The 17164-nt window shown below is 38.4% G+C and overlaps 1 long non-coding RNA gene across 3 annotated transcripts in view; it reads right to left on the bottom strand.

Moving 5' to 3' along the window:
- The window catches only part of LOC123619520 (uncharacterized), a 108294-nt gene that overhangs the window by 64968 nt on the left and 26162 nt on the right, over positions 1-17164 (bottom strand). For all 3 annotated transcript variants that reach the window (XR_012510628.1, XR_012510629.1, XR_012510630.1), the window contains exons 3-4: positions 15678-15821; positions 6410-6531 (exon numbers count right to left, since the gene is read on the bottom strand). This is a non-coding gene — a long non-coding RNA (uncharacterized LOC123619520). The remainder of the gene's footprint in view (positions 1-6409; positions 6532-15677; positions 15822-17164) is intronic.

The following is a 17164-nucleotide window of genomic DNA, read 5'->3' on the forward strand; positions in this document are numbered from 1 at the left end:
TGCATTATTTTTAATAATGGTATCAGTAATTTTCCCAACTCAAGTTATCTCTTATTTATTTTTAGATAAATATATATGCAAAACATTTTAAAAATTTCATCATCTCAAGTATCCATGTTCACGGAAGATTTAATATTATCAAAATGTCAGTTCTTCTTAACTTGATCAATAGATTCAATGCAATCCTGATCAAAATGCCAGCAAGTTATTTTGTGGATACTGACATACAGGTTCTAAAGTTTATATGGAGAAGCAAAAGATCCAGAATGGACAACACAATATCGAGGGAGAAGAACAAAGTTGGAGGACTGATGCTACCATCAGACTTCAAGACTTACCATAAAGTTACAGTAGTCAAGACAGTGTGGTATTGGCAGAATAATGGACAGATATATCAATGGAACAGTACAGATAGCCCAGAAATAGACCCACAGACATACAGTCAACTGTTATTTGACAAAGGACCAAAGGCAATACAATGGAGAGAAAACCGCTCTTCAAGAGATGGTGCTAAAACAACCAGACATCCACATGCAAAGAAATGAATCTAGTCACAGACCTTACAACCTTCACAAAAAAGTAACTCAGAATAAATTGTAGAATTAAATGCAAAGTGCAAAACTGTAAAACTCCTGGAAGATAACAAAGAAAAAAAATCTAGATGGCCTTGGGCAAGGCAATAACTTTTTAGATACAACATCAAAGGCACAATCCATGAAGAAATAATAGACAAGCTGGATTTCATTAAAATTAAAAACATCTGCTCTGTGAAAAACAATGTCAAGAGAATGAGAAGTCAAACCACAGACGGGGAGAAAATACTGGCAAAAGACATATCCAGGTAAAGGACTGTTGTCCAAAATACACAAAGAATCCTTAAAACTCAACAATAAGAAAACAAACAACCCAATTAAAAAGTGGACAGAAAACCTAAACAGACACTTCACCAAAGATACATAGATAGCAAATAAGCACATGAAAAGATGCTCAACATTATGTCACTAGGAAACGCATAATTAAAATAACAATGAGATACCACTACACACCCATCAGAATGGTGACAATCTAAAACACCGACAACACCAAATGCTGGTGAGGATGTGGAGCAACAGGAACTCTCTTTCATTGTTCACGGAAATACAAGATGTTACAGCCACTTTGCAAGACAGTTTGGCAGTTCCTCACAAGATAAACACAATCTTACCATATGGTCCAGCAATTGTGTTCTTTGATATTTATCCAAATGAACTGGAAACTTATGTTCACACAAAGACCTGCCCATGGATGCTTATAGTAGCTTTATTTATAATTGTCAAAACGCAGAAGTAACCAAGATGTGCTTCAGTAGATGAATGGATAAATAAACCGTGGTACCTCTAGACAATAGATTATAGTTCAGTGCTAAGCAGGAATGAGCTATCAAGCTATAAAAAGACATGGAGGAATCTTAAATGTATATTACTAAGTAAAAGAAGGCAACCTGAAAAGGCTACACACTGTATGATTCCAACTACATGACATTGTGGAAAAATCAAATTGTGGAGACAATGAGAAATCAGTGGTTTTGGGGAGTTAACAGGAAGGGAGAAAGAAACAGGCAGAGCATAGAGGACTTTAAGGATAATGAAGCTTTATGTATGATAGTACAATGGTGGGTACATGTCCTTACACACTAGTTAAAACCCACAGGATGTGCAACACCAAACGTGATCCCGAATGTAAGCTGTGGACTTCAGGTGATAATGATCTGTCAATGCAGGTTCCCCCATTGTAACAATGGTACCACTCTGGGCTGAGATGCTGATAGTAGGGGAGGCTGTGTGTATGGAGGACGGTGAAGATATATGGGAACGCTGTGTTTTCCACTTCATTTTACTGTGAATCTAAAACAGCTCTAAAAAAATTGTCTATTTTCAAAAGTCATCATTTAGGGCATCACAGTCCTTCACTTCCTAATGTTCAGTGTCTTGAAAATCATTGTTTGAAATATATATACATATATTAGTTACGGTGGGAGGGTAAACCATGGCCCCTGTTACTTAGCAGCAAGTGGAAGTACCTCTTTTCCAACATCTGTGTTGGTCTCACTTCTAAAATTCTATCAGATGAAATGAATTGCACTTATTTTTAGTGTAAAAATTACACCTTGTATGTTTAAGCCAGAGAGTGTAAATGTAAATTCCTTTAAGAGCTGTTAATTTTAGGGAAACACTTAGAAACAGGTCACTCATAGACATAACCAGGCTTTATGCCCAGTTTCATAAAAAGCAGTGTTAGTATCGCTCTTCTCTCTCAGTGGTGCCTTCTGAGTGTTTGTACCTAGTGCCTTAGGACCCGAGTCCCTGTAATTCCCTTCACATCCTACTTTACCCCAGTCTGTACTCCCAGTTCAGACAATCTGCTCTGGACTCTGTCCTGCTTTGGACATATATACACGTCAATATACACTAGAGAGAGAATGGATATTATTGGGTAAATACACTGTGTCTGCATTTTAATGAGCCTTCTGTGAATGATGTTTTACGCACAGCAACGGCACCAACGACAGAAATTCCGGGTTCTCTGGCAGGCTAGTGGAAGTGATATATTTACATAGGTCAGAGTTCTGATGTCCCTGTATTACACCCATTTGGCTGGCTTGTAAAACCCCTTTTTTAGGGTCAAACCCATCAACAGATAAATGCTTCCGGATTTTTCTTTATTAATAGAAATTAATTGGTTTCCACTTCTAAATTTCTCTGCATTTCCTTTAAAAATAGCAACAAGTCAAAGTAAAATGATTAAGTCATTCTTTCTCTTCCTATTCATCAAAGAGAGCAGTTGAGGAGATATGACAGCAGTTAACTATGAAACTTAAAGAGTCCAGGGGGATTTTTTGGTTTATAAGTGTCCCTGCTTTATGGCCTTGAACATTGAAACTAGTTATCTGAAACCTGTGAGGTTTTGCTTTCATTTGAACCTAGTCTAATTTTACAAATACGAAAGTGACATTCAAATAACCTCTGAAAATTAGAGGACGGGGCAGACTACTGGAAATCAAATAAAAAATGCAAAGTGAAATGGAGAATTAGCAGCTAATAATCTGCTGAAAGTTCCTGGTGGCATGTTAGCTAACTAATTTGACAATGTACTGCCTGAACTTCCTGAATAAATGCAATTTTCCACTTTTGTGACAATCAAGTCATGGAAAAAAAGAGGAGTTGGTAAGTGATGAATAATATTTCTTGTCTGTATTTATCAGGTATGGGTGTACAGACAACGCTGTGGCTTTGTCTGCGGTGCTGGGAACAGAAACAGAAAATAGCTGACGGAGAGATACAGTCCTTGTCCTCGAATAATTTATACCCTGCTTGAGTCAGTTCCAAAGGGAACTATTTAAGCCACCAGAAAATAAAAACACGGCAGGTGAGGAAGCACATGAATGTGTTCACTGGCTCATACCCTCAGATCTTCCTGTCCATACCCACGCGAGAGAGCAACAGTGTTTTTCATGTTAACTTACAAACAAAACCGTGGAGTGCAGTGCTTTCAGAGCCCAGGTCTGCGGCTTACACTGCAGCATCTGAACTGAAGTTCACTGTGGTAACAGACCAGGCTGATTGTAATAAGCCAGCAACTACACGGAGGAAGGAGTCTGGTGAAAGGGTCCTGTATTTACACAAGCTGTTGTGCTTCCTGACATCATCCTCAGCGTGGTTTTGTTTTACTCATTTCAAAGCAAGAGACCTCTGCCCCATTCTAAAGAAACCAGACCACTGGAGGAGAAAAATCTTTGTTTCATTTGGGGAAAGTGTACATTTAAGTGTATGAACTGTACAACCAGCACGAAAAGTACATGAGTGGGTATGAGATGCTGAGAGCATCCTGATGATTTCCACGGGCAAGAAACTGTCAATATCTAAAAATAACTATAGGTAGTGGCTGTAATAGCATAACTTTCTATTCTAACTTACTATTTGCTGTTGGAAAGCAAATTCATGTATTGTAATCAACCTAAAGATGTGTTACAGGGTTATTTCATACATGGCAGATTCTCAAAGTCCTGAAATGATGACATTGATAGAGTGCCACCACTCTGTTATAACCTTTGTATATTCTTTAAGTGTAACAAATACTTCATTCATTGCTTGCCCTAAACTTTGCATCTGGTGACATTCTTGCTGCTGTGTTAATATCAGGTCTATTAAGCTGGACCTCATGGTCCATTACCCTTTCTTTAGATTTGACCCCACGAAGTTTAGGGGTCTTGAGCACAGTGTGAAAAAGCAAAGGGTTTCACTCTCACCCAAGAAGCTCATTAGGACTTTATAGAAACACAATAAATACTCACACAGTACTAACATTTGCACTGAGGGACACTCACCAGACACACAGCCTGGTGTCCGAAGGTACCTATTGTTCCCTTTATCCAGGCCTGCACACTAATTTAGCCCGCTAACTAAAGAGAGTGCTCATTTGTAATCTGGCATTTTTTTCTTTGTAGGAAAGATTCACTTACTGGTATCCTCGCTTTGTGGGACTTTTTCTTCCCCATCTTTCTCGGTCTCGATCCATTTCTTAATGCTTCCACTTACATTCTGGATTGCATAATTTAAATCAACTCCCACAGTTCATGAAAGAATTCCAGTGTGAACTGCTGACAGCAATATCTGGCCTGGAGGCTTTCAATCGCTCATAACCCATGTTGGAATTCATTAATACCATTCGCCTTATTAAATGCAGTTTTATAATCCGAGGAAATAGTATTAGATTGGTTTAGGGGAGACTTGCCATCAACAGTGGTACGTTAGCTTTAATTTTAAAGTCTAGTAGAATTAACTCTCTGACATACCTCCTAGTAATTTTTATTTTATAGTAAGGAGTTACATCGTCACATAGGCCATCTTTTAATTATATCGTATTATTAAGCCCAATCACTACCATAAGCAGATTCCCATCTTTAAAATACATTTTAGTCTGAAAATGTCACAAAACACTTTCTTCCGGGGGCTTGCAGGCAGCATGAAATGGGATTTCTACCCAGAAGCAGAAGCAGCTTGTGACCGCGAAGTCCCTTCTGTAAGGATGGCTTTTACGAGGTACAGTTGGAGGCTTGAACTCTACCATTCAAATTAATCAGATTTTCTTGGGGAGAATGCCTCTGGAACCCCCTACAAAGACTCTTTTCCTCCCCCCTACACTGCAAATTACTTAATGAAAACACTGCATTACACAAAACAAAAGGGCTTTTCTGCTGATGTCAATCAAGCACATGATGGTTTTGTTTTTGTTTCTAAAACAAGAAAACGAAGGGACAATTTTGTTTTACAAAGTCTGGATGAATCACCTCACTGCGTAACTTTCCAAGAAAATCTCACTGGTGACTTAGGAAAAATACTGGCCACTGAACAATTTCCAATTCCAGACCATGTGGTAAGATTCAAATATAAGCCAAACAAATCATCTTTTTTTTTTTTTAACCAACCAGCTACTCTTTTAAGAGAAAACTGAGTTAGAAAATGGGGTGTGCTTTGCTTTGGTATATTCACTCATACTTTACTACATGTTAGGAACTTGCAGTAAATTCATATTATAGATACAAAAATGTAACCTGCAATGAAAAAGAATATACATGTATAACTGAATCACTGGGAACTGGGGAAGCGATGAGAAATGTGTTTGGGAAAGTAACATGGCTAGATGTGAAAGGAGCTGGATATGGTGCTAAGAAGGAATTTGTGCTTCTCCTGATGACATTGAAGGATTTTAAGGACCCATTGCTGGAGGTGAGGGCAACCACTAATACAGCCAGATCAGTGCTTTAGAGAGATAATACATGGCAAGGAGGAGAAAAATCTAGAGAAGAGAGTAATTCATTCATGGCAAATGATAAATATTATTGCAAGAATACATTAAGCAATCCCTGATGGTCCAACCTAGGGAGGTGAAAAAGGTTAAAAAAAACACGTATTTAAGAGACATTTATGAAGCAGAATGGATATAACCTAGCAATCAGCCTCATATGGAAATGAGCAGTGAGAAGTACGAAGATAAGCTTAAAATCTCTAGGCTGGGTGACTGTAAACAGTAATTCCCTAGAACAGGATTTATGGAGAATATAGTAAGTCTGGTTTTTAACAGGCTGAGTCTGAGACACTAAATGAAGAAGGACTTCAGGTTACTGGAAGCATGAAACTAGAACTCAGGAAAAACATCAGGTAGAGTTTGGGAATCAACTTCATAGGTGCGAATGCCGAAGTCATAGGAGGAGACGATGTCATTCAGGAGAGAGGTGAAAAGGAAGGAGACAGATTTCCTATTTCATATCACCCAAATGACAGAGCTGTCTGAGGTGCTGTGTTGAGAAAGAATTTAAGGCCACCTTCAGGTATAGTGGGAAAGAGTGTCATAAATGACAACTAGGACCTACCGTTGGTTTCAGAGATGGAAGTGATTGCACCTGTGGCAGATGTGACCCATCCTCAGTAATCAGAGATTCAAGAACAACCTGCTGGAAGCCATCAGTCCTTCAGGGATGGTGGGAGAGCTGTGCTGGTAAAAGAGAATAAGAAGAACAGTCAGAGTTTGAAGAAAAATGAGCCGGTGCCTAGTACTGTACTTAGTTCAGTATCTCAGACATCACAATCATTAAACCTTTGTTGAAGGAATGGTTGAGTTGATACAGTGAAGTGTTGACAACTTATACTGCTACTGGGGCAACTGAAAAATCAGCAGCCTGATTCATAATAGTAATAACAACATCCTCAGGTATGTTTGGTTAAAGACATTAACGTTTTGGTTACTTTCTTTGGAAGAGCATGCTATTTTCCCTCTTTTCACATAAATACGGAAATTATTCAAGTGTTGATCATTTGGAATACTTGGGATAATTATCAAAGCAGTAAGAGGGAAAAAGTCTGTATGATTTGATGTAAAAAAAATCAGATGAGAAAGTAAATGTAGAAAAATAATAATAGTTAAAGAAAAAATGGCAGTGAAGGAAGGGCACTCTTTGGAAGGTATCCAGAGAAAAGTGAGCAAAATTTTCTTTTATACCCTAAAAGGCAAATTTTTTCAAGAAGAAAAAGAAAATGTTCCATCTATCTGGATAATGTAGAGACTCAATCAAATAGTCTACCTGCAGTGGTCAGGTAACCACCACCACTCTGCTATTTAGGTGGTTTTGTTTTTTTTTTAATTGAAGTATAGTCAGTTACAATGTGTCAATTTCTGGTGCATAGCACAGTGTCCCAGCCATGCATATACACACATATATTCATTTTCATATTCTTTTTCATTAAAGGTTATTACAAGATATTGAATACAGTTCCCTGTGCTATACAGAAAAAATTTGTTTTTTTAATCTATTTTTATATATAGCGGCTAACATTTGCAAATCTCAAACTCCCAAATTTATCCCTTCCCACTCCCTTTCCCCAGGTAACCATTAGATTGTTTATTATGTCTGCGAGTCTGTTTCTGTTTTGTAGATGAGGTCATTAGTGTCCTCTTTTTTTTCCTTTTTTTAGATTCCACATATGAATGATATCATATGGCATTTTTCTTTCTCTTTCTAGCTGACTTCACTTAGAATGACAATCTCTAGATCCATCCATGTTGCTGCAAATGGCATTATTTTTTCACTTTTTATGGCTGAGTAGTATTCCATTGTATAAATATATCACAGCTTCTTTATCTAGTCATCTGTTGATGGACATTTAGGTTGCTTCCATGTCTTGGCTATTGCATATAGTGCTGCTATGAACATTGGGGTGCATGTATCTTTTCAAATTAAGAGTTCCCTCCAGATACATGCCCAGGAGTTGGACAGGTAGTTTTTATCTAAAGAGATTTTGCCTCTGAAATTAGAGTCTAAAAATAATTAACCATTCGTCCATTCAATAATTCAGAGTATCAAACCTGTGTACAAAACTGGTCAACCAGTTATGATTGTGTACAGGGTAAACAAAAGGATGGGGGGATTTAGAAAGAGGTGTTTCTAAATGTAGTTGCTACCATGAGGAGACAACATTTTGGGATTGTATTACCTCCGCTGGATTGTAGTAGGGTACGGACAGCAAGTGCCAACACAAAGACACAAATAACTAGACTATTCAGCAATTATAATACATATGGTGAGATAAAGTCCAAAGAGGAAAGAAATCACATCTGCTTTATTGCAGAAAGGAAGATGATCTGAAGTTTCTTTGACGAATGTAGGATTTGCATTGAGTCTTAAAGGAAAAACACATAAAATTTTAGTCTTTGGGTGGCAGAAGGTAAAGCCAGGCAGGTAACTTGAGTAAGGGCAAAGGAAGAAAAGTCCAGCAAGTTCTGGAAGAGGAAATGAACCCACTGAGCTAGAGACACCTGACAAATCTTGGACAGTGCTCCTCACCTCCCCATCTTACTCAGCTCACCCTTGGTGTTTCCTTTGGCTTTGGGTCAGACATTGGCTGCCTGGGGTCCCGCCAAAGGAGGAAGAGGTGCCAAGGTGCCACCATGCTGGCTTCCACCTCTCACACTTTGTGATGCTCTGCTGTGATGACGGCAGAAGGTTTTGCAAGCCAGCTTCCCCCAGCTGTTGGAAGGAAGAATTTACTGATGCAAGCCTGAAAAACCTCAGAGGACCTAAAACAAAAGCACACTGAAGTGGGAAGGCAGGCATCAGTTATTTTGCATGTGCTGTGAGGAGGTGCTGGAGGAGGGACACCAATATTTCTGAACTTTTGTAGTTTTCACTGTTGGAAAATATGATTTGTCTTTGGATAAAGGTCCCAGGTTTTTTGTTTTTTGTTTCTTTTTCTGGGAAGCACAGGTTGTTTTTTGTTTTAAAGCTTTTTAATCAGGCAGATGTGATGCATTCTATTTACTGTTCTAGGAGCAGCCCTGAATTGGCAGTCTAAACTTGGCTGTTTCTAACCGAGAGACAGAATAGCTTTGCCGTGATTAAATGCTGGACTTTTGACTTCCATTTCCCAGAATTTGGTATAAGCTCCTTGACAGCAAGATATTTATTTTATGCTTCTTTATATCTGCCACATTTTCTATTGCTTAACACATTATTCTGTGTTGGTGGAATATTGCCTGGCCCTTACTTTCCTCAGTCTTCTAAACACGTAACATTGAGATAAAGAGAGCTCTGAGAAGGATTTTCATTATCCCTTAAGGCTTTTAATGGTTTAGATAAAACTTATTTTTTAACAGTATAAAATTAATGCCTACTTCACAATAGTCAAAAGGTGGAAATGACCTAAATGTCCATCAACAGATGAATGGATAAACAAAATGGGGTATAGACACACAATGGAATATTATTCCGCCATACAAGGGAATGACATTGTGATACATGCTATAACATGGATGAATCTTGAAAACATCATGCTAACTGAAAGACATCAGACACAAAAGGCCACGTCTTGTGTGACTCCATGTTTATGAAATATCCAGAACAGACAAATCTACAGAGACAGAAAGCAGATTAGTGGTTGTCAGGCACTATGGAGAGTAGGTTGTGGGGAGTGAATGCTTACTAAGTGCAGAATTTTTCCCCTTTGAGGCAACGAGGAAGTTCTGGAACTGGACGGTAGTGACAGTTGCATAACATTGTGAACGAACTTACTACCACTGAATTGTAGACTTTAAAATGGTTAAAATGTTAATTTTATGTTACATCTACTTTACTAAAAATAAATAAATAAATGAGTTAATTCATGCTCTTAGTGGAAAATTTACCCCTCGCTAAATTAAATTCTTTGAGCGTTAGAGTTGTCAGATAAAATACTATCCTTATACTAAAAAATTATTCTCTGTTTATCTGAAATTCAATTTTAATTGGATGTCCTGTATATTTTTGGTTTGCTAAATCTGGCAACTCTGTTGAGAGCGGTGAATTTGTTTTGTTATTGCTTTATTCCAAGCACTCAGGACAGCATCTGGGATGTGCTAGGCAGGCCCTCAATAAATATTTGTTACATGAATATAAATTTGAAAAGGCATATACATATAGAAACTAAATGATAGAAAGAAATGGAAATAATTTATAAGTCCACTGACCAATAAAAACAACTCAGAGTTTCTGTCCACTTCTACTTAGAGCCTTTACTTCTGTGTAATTTTTTCCCCTGGTTGTTGTCAATACTTGGGACAACTGCATAGCCTACTGTTTTCATTGATGAGTTTAACACAAGCATCCATCATACTCCAGACTCTCCTAATAAACATAAATTGAAAAAGCTGAACAATGCCATATTGTGTACATATATCATAATTCATTTACCGATTTTCATATTGTCAAATAATCTACTGCTTTAAATGTTCCCATGCTTTATATCATGTATTAGTAAACAACAAACAGCTGGTCTCTAAAACTTTGTTGTTGAACATCCTAAGATAAATTCATAGAAAAAGAGTTACTAGATCAAAGGAAATAGACATCTTATGGCCTTTGCTCTGTAGTAAAAACTGATTTCCAAAGGGTTAGGTTAATATATATGTCCACCTGTGATGAATTTAAGTGCTCATTTAATCACTCTGGCCAATACCTTTATGACAGCTTGAAATCTTTGCTAATTTAGCAGAGGAAAGAGAATATCTTGTTGTTACGAGTTTTGACTTTTTAAAAAATAAAAATTGAACATTTCCCCACATATTTGCTGGTCAATCATTTATTCTTTTGTGACTAGCCTTTGCTGATTTATTTAGTGGAAGGTCTTACTGTTCTTATTTATTTCTATGCGCTTATAAGTCAGAGATATGAATCCTTCACCTGGCATTCTTTTAATAAATATTATCTTCAGTTTACTGTTAAATTTTGGTTGTTCCTTTCATGAGAGGAGCTTTATTAAAGAATAAGATTGCTGGTTTATTTGTTACTGTATCTTACGATTTCCTTTGGCCTGAAGTGCAGGGTCAGCATCACCTCAGGGTCTTGGTATTAGGGGAGAAGACAAAAGGAATGGATGCGGAGAAAAAGCAAGAGGAAGTGATCACTGGAGAGCAACGTTAACCAACTGGCTTCCCTTCTTCCCTGCTAGGGTTTTGTTTGTTTCACTCAACAGTAGACGGAAGCCTGCTCTACCTGCTTCGGTGTGTGTAGCCTGACTGTCAAGCCCAGCTGGGCTAGGATGTCTTTCCTCAATTTTTCATTTTGTAGAGAATTCACTTTGCTTGTTTGATTCTGGTCATTTTTACACCCATTCAGTTTTTTGGCATTGCAGACCAATATTCGTGGCACTTACACAATGGAAAGTTGAGCCTTGGAGAATTCATTTTAAGATATGGTTACCAAGAACACCTTATACCTAAAGTTCAGGACGGCCCTTGAGGACACTAAAATTGATGCACTAAGAACAACTCAGCTCAGACAAACTGACACTGTGACAACAGACCAGAGCACAATTTGATCGCTGAGATGTGGGAAGAAAATACGAAACCTTCTACTTACATTTACTGTAGATCACATTTTAAAGTTATTATTTTTTCACTTTATAATGTATATAATATTTTTGTAAATAAACATCAATTAGAAGACTGTACTTTTTTATGATAAGGGTGCACAAAAATGCCTTGGAAATGACTGGAAAGGATAACCATTGAGTGAAAGGGGCACGGAAAAAAAGAGTAAAAATTGGGAGTGGCACCGAGTAGGGCTTCATCCACATCTGTTAGTCGTCTGTCGCAGAGCCGAATGGTATCCAAAGTTACTATCGTAAGATTATTTTTCACTTCTTTTGAGAGTAGTTGAATGAAATCTGACTGCACTGAGAAAATTTACTCGGGACCCTACCAATGGTGAGCCATCAGTAACTTTAGAGCAAAACCCCTTTCTGAACCCAGATGGAATGGTATTATTTTAAACCAATCCAATGAAGTTTTATTTCTAAGAAGTGTCCTGCTCAGCAGTTAAGGAAGACAAATGAACAGTTAGGCTTTGCAGGATAGGAGTTTCTGACGTATACTAAGTACACTGCGTTTTGTGAATTACATTTTTTTTTTACCGTTCCAAATTTGTTTTATCACAATTCTATATTCTGGAAATGAAGCCCTTGCCAGTCGCATCATTTGCAAGTATTTTACCCTAGTCCATGTGTTGTCTGTTTGTTTTGTTTATGTTTTCCTTTGCTGTGCAAAAGCTTATACGTTTAATTAAATCTCACTTGTTTCTTCTGCCTTTTATTTCTTATTGCCTTGGTAGACTGACCTAGGAGAACATTGCTACGATCTGTGTCACAGAATATTTTGCCTGTGTTTTCTTCTAGGAGGTTTACGGTATCTTGTCTTATGTAAATCTTTTTTTTTTTTTTGTCTTATGTAAATCTTGAAGCCATTTTGAGTTTATTTTTCTGTATGGCGTGAGGGAGTGCTCTAACTTCACTGGTTTACACGCAGCTGTCCAGGTTTCCGAAAACCACTTGCCGAAGAGACAGTCTTGTCTCCATCGTATGTTCTTGCCTCCTTTCTCGAAGACTGATTGACCATAGATGTGTGGGTCATCACAAGTCTAACATCAGCACATAACAGACACCCAACATCTCTGCATTCCCCCTTTCGTGTCTGTCTCAGGCAGACACTAGGGGAGTGGTGGCTGCGACTGCCTTGAGCCTGTCCCCTTTGTAGCATCTGCCCAGCTCACAGCAACTGCTTTATGGCCCTCCCATCCCACAGAGGCCAGGCCCCGGCAGCCACATCAAGAAATACGACCTATTCTCCAAGAAAAGCTTTTGTTTTCTTTATGGTGTTGACCACAACATGGTGGGAAGCCATATTCCTCCATGAAGATTAAGGGAGCAGGGGAAAGTCATAGCAAAAGAGACAAAGGAAAGAAATAACACACAGAGACAAGGAGAGCTGAGGGGCAGGATTATGGGCTTTCTGGAGATTCCCATTTTCAGTCCCCAAGAGTCTCGTCTTCCCTGGAATTCTGAGAATTCCCTTGAATTCCCCTGAATTCCCTTGAATCATTAAGTGCCTGTAATTCATTTTTCTTTTTGTTTTTTAAAAGCTAGCTAAGATTGGCTTCAGATCCCAGCACCCAGAGTCCTAGTGAATACACTACTTACATCTTGGACTTTGCAACTTTAGAGGGTGGGGCAACATGTTGGCAGATGGAAGGCTGTTCAGTCTTGTATCAGAAGGCATGCTGAAAAGCCCAGGGTGGCTTCTGACCTGCTTAATCCAGCAGTCACCACTTGCCCACAGCTTCCTTCACATATCTGCTCATGGTCTGTGCGATGGGCTGACTGCGGAGCTAAAGAGGCCAAAGTCACTGGCTTTCCTCTAACGACAGTCACTTTTCAGTATACTGTATGGCCAGAAACTTACTCTCTACAATTAACCAGCTGTACTACTTGGAGTGTATCTGTGGGTCTGTGGGAGTATTTTTCCAGCGAAGCCGTGGGCTCCTGGGAGCTTTTTTCTGCAGAAGTAGAGGAATAGGGATTTGACAGTGGCCAGGCTTGAAAATCGTAAGAGTTTATTCTCTAATGGCCCATCAGATGGTGATGAGCACACACTTCTGAGCAGCAGTAAGTTCCTTATGGGCAACTGGGAGCCCAACTTAGGTGTGATTTGGATAAATAGGAAATTACTTTGTAGTCAGAATGGTGAGGCCTGAACATATGAGTTACACTTTCTGCAGATGAGAAATTCTGCTTAACTCATCAGCAGACAGCTGCTCACCCAATCTGATCCGAAGGATACGGCAAGGTTTCTTTCTCCCAAAACTAATTTCCTCGCAGAGGACATCACCCACCCCTACAGGAAATTCCAACCCTCTTTAATCAGACAACTTAAGGTGAGCCAGGAATTGTCCCCAGAAGGTTAGTGTTAAACTGCAGATGTTATCTGGGAGCAAAGGAGAATCCTGAGGGTTCTATTGATCTCCGCTCCTTGTACAATGGTGAGCATTGGTTTATTATTAGACTAACAAACTGTTGCCTAGGAAACTAGAAAAGAGAAGAGGTGGGGTGAAAAGTGCGGGTGAGGAATAAAGTTAGAGGATGTCATCAAATAACTTGGGGTAGACATGGATCCTCAGGGCTGAGCACGAAAGGTTGGCACAAGCAGAGCCCACACAATGGTCCCATTGTGGTTGGGATGCTAGAGAGACAATAAGAGAGACCAAGGGCAGCGTGAAGAAATGTCCTGGGTGAGGGCACAAAAGCAGAATGTCTCAAAGACCTCAAAGGTTTACCTTGGCTATCTTGCTGATCAGAACCACTGGCTATTTGAAGAATGTATATTAATACATGGAATTACTCTCCTGGGTTCCTCAAATATCCAATATAATTGTGAGAATATAAAGATCAAGTTATAAATGACTACTTTTGTTCTTCTGCTCTTTTTTTCTCTAAAAAGATTACCTTCCCCTTACGCGAAGAGGATTCATGGTGGCCACGTACAGAATTGGATGGGAACAGATTTACACCCACACTAATCCACTGCTGCCCAGGTCAACCCTGACAATGGTGAAACTGGCATGTCTTCTGACTAGAGAAGCCAAGATTTAGCAAATAAAAATACAGGATGTCTAGTTTAATTTGAATTTCAACTTTAACTGCGTGTTCTGCACCTTACCTCGCAACTCTACTTTGGAACTAATGAGGAGTGTCTTTTTCTCATAAACTTGTCATATTTCTGTAGAAAGCAACTAACACTGGTAATTAAAGATTCAATTCAACTCACGAAAACAATGACTAGCAGGCACTTCCTTTTTTACAAAGTATTTATTGTGCTAGGTGGGCTGTGGGGAAATCAGACATAATTAAAATACGGCCACTGTTTCTCACATGCTATAATCTAAGGGGAAAAACGTGTGTGTGAATAACCGTCCATATTACGAGGCAGAAGGCAATGTGCCAAACAGAGTGTGTATTAAGACTACCGAGGAAGGAATGATTAAATCTGATGGACAGAATCTGGATGGGGCTTTGAAGAACGGGCAGGACCTCTGTGCACAGAGAAGGAAGGGTATTCCAGGCTCAGGGAATAGTAAATATGAGCAGAAGCTTGCAATAATGAATAGTTCAGTCCATGTTTGAGAAGGGGCAAGTTGGCTAGTATCCAGAGCGCAGCATAGACAGAGAAATGAGATGGAGTTGATGCTGAGAAGGGTAGGTTAGGGTTGGATGGAGAAGGTTCTCGAATGTTATGCTAACAGTTAAGATTTTCTTTCATGGCCAAGGTGTGGAGGCGTAGGAGGAGTCCAAGTATTTATTGCAACATGGGAAGCGCATACTCTAGCCTGTGCTTTAGGATGACGAATCTGTAGCAAAGTAATGATGCTTTGGCAAGGCAAGAGTTTAGAAGCAGGGAGACGGCTTCACAGGATGATTACAATTATCATCCAACGAGGAATTATACTCATGACTTTAGTAAAAAGTAGCTAGTCTCTCTTTAACATACTGAAAAGCCTGCTTTCTGGTTTTGAAGCAGGGTAAGAGCCCCTTCAATATCCCTTCTGTTGTTGAGCCTGGCCTGTGAGGTCCCACTTGGCCGACTGGCATTTCTCTCCCTGTAGCTGGCATCTCTGTGGACTGCAGGCTGCAACATCCCCTCCACATCTAAGTGATGCACAGGCCAGTTCCTGGGGTAACAAATACCCCTGGACCTCTAGGGACTCATCACTCTGTTCCTACGTAAAGGGAAGTGCTTGAGATGGTTACAGGGAATGGAAGAGGCATGGATGGATTACTTACCAAGAACGTCTTCTCTTCATCAGTTCCTGATTTCAGGTTCTTTATAGAAGGGGTAATTTTATTTTACAATTAAGCATGTATCTTCAGAGTAACGGTGATGCTCTCTTCATTTGAGTTGAGTTTCTATACTGACCACATGTATACCTGTAATAAAACAAATCAATACCTATAATTATAATTAAAACTCATTAACAATTATTAAACACTTACAATGTTCTAGTCACTGTAGTAAGTGCTTTATATGAATTACTTAATTTAATTTCCCCACTAGCCCTATGAAGGGATCAAAATGTTATTAAGAGGCAATTCATATAAGAACAATGAAAGAATTATAAATATTATTAAAATTATAAAAGGTGTGTCAAAACATGAAAACTATTTTTAAAAGATGCCATTTTCACTTACCTAATTTGGTAAAGGTTAAGAAGAAATAACACCAAATGCTGGTTTTGATATAGTCGCATGTACCATTGGTAGGATGAAAATTGGTAAGACTTTTCTGGACGGCTGTTTTCCAGTAAGTGAAATTTTTGTGCCCCATGATCTAGAAATTATATGTGAGGGAATTTGTGCCAAAGACATAATTAGAAATGTGTACAAAGATCATGCTGTGAGGATGTTCATTACAGTGTTAGCACCAGGAAATGAAAAACACCGGATTGCTTCACAATAAGAGATTTGTGAATTGTTTTTTCAATTGTTGCTACAAGGATACTTGGTTAGGAGCATCGAAGGTGATGGCTTTTTTGTTCTTTCTTTAAATTTCTTTGGAAAAGGTATTAAAACATTAAAAAATGCTCTCCATGTTAACTAAAACACTACAGATGATAATACAAATAGTATTTGAAAGAAATTATTTAAATTTCCTTAACTTATTTCACTTTACACTCTACTATATCTGTACAGTGGAAGAATAAATATGGCTTAAAAGTTGAGCAGTTAATTTTTTTGGCTTTTCAATTAGCAATCCGTATTCTTCAAAACATTAAATTTTAGGAACGATTATTATATATTGTTTGTACTAATGTAATTCAGCCCATCAGATAAGTCTTGTCATATTACTAACAATTTTTTTCTCTTTGAGTCTTTTCCTACAGGCTCCATTCAGGCTGTAGTGAGCCAGGTTTTTAAAAAATTTTTTTCGTTAAAATTTGTTTTATTTTTGAATGACAGAAGAGAAGAGATTTGAGCACCTAGCCAACCCATCAAACTCTTTTTTCCCCTGTTTAAAAGAAATACAAAGAAAGAAAGAAAGAAAGAAAGAAAGAAAGAAAGAAAGAAAGAAAGAAAGAAAGAAAGAAAGAAAGAAAGAAAGAAAGAAAGAAAGAAAGAAAGAAAGGAAAGAAAGGAAGGAAAGGAAGGAAAGGAAGGAAAGGAAGAAAGGAAGAAAGGAAGAAAGGAAGAAAGAAAGGAAGAAAGGAAGAAAGGAAGAAAGAAAGGAAGAAAGACAAACCTATCTTCAGCTCTATGCTGCTTTAATTTTCTCC

Source organism: Camelus bactrianus, chromosome 12 (assembly GCF_048773025.1).
Source record: "Camelus bactrianus isolate YW-2024 breed Bactrian camel chromosome 12, ASM4877302v1, whole genome shotgun sequence".
Taxonomy (NCBI): domain Eukaryota; kingdom Metazoa; phylum Chordata; class Mammalia; order Artiodactyla; family Camelidae; genus Camelus; species Camelus bactrianus.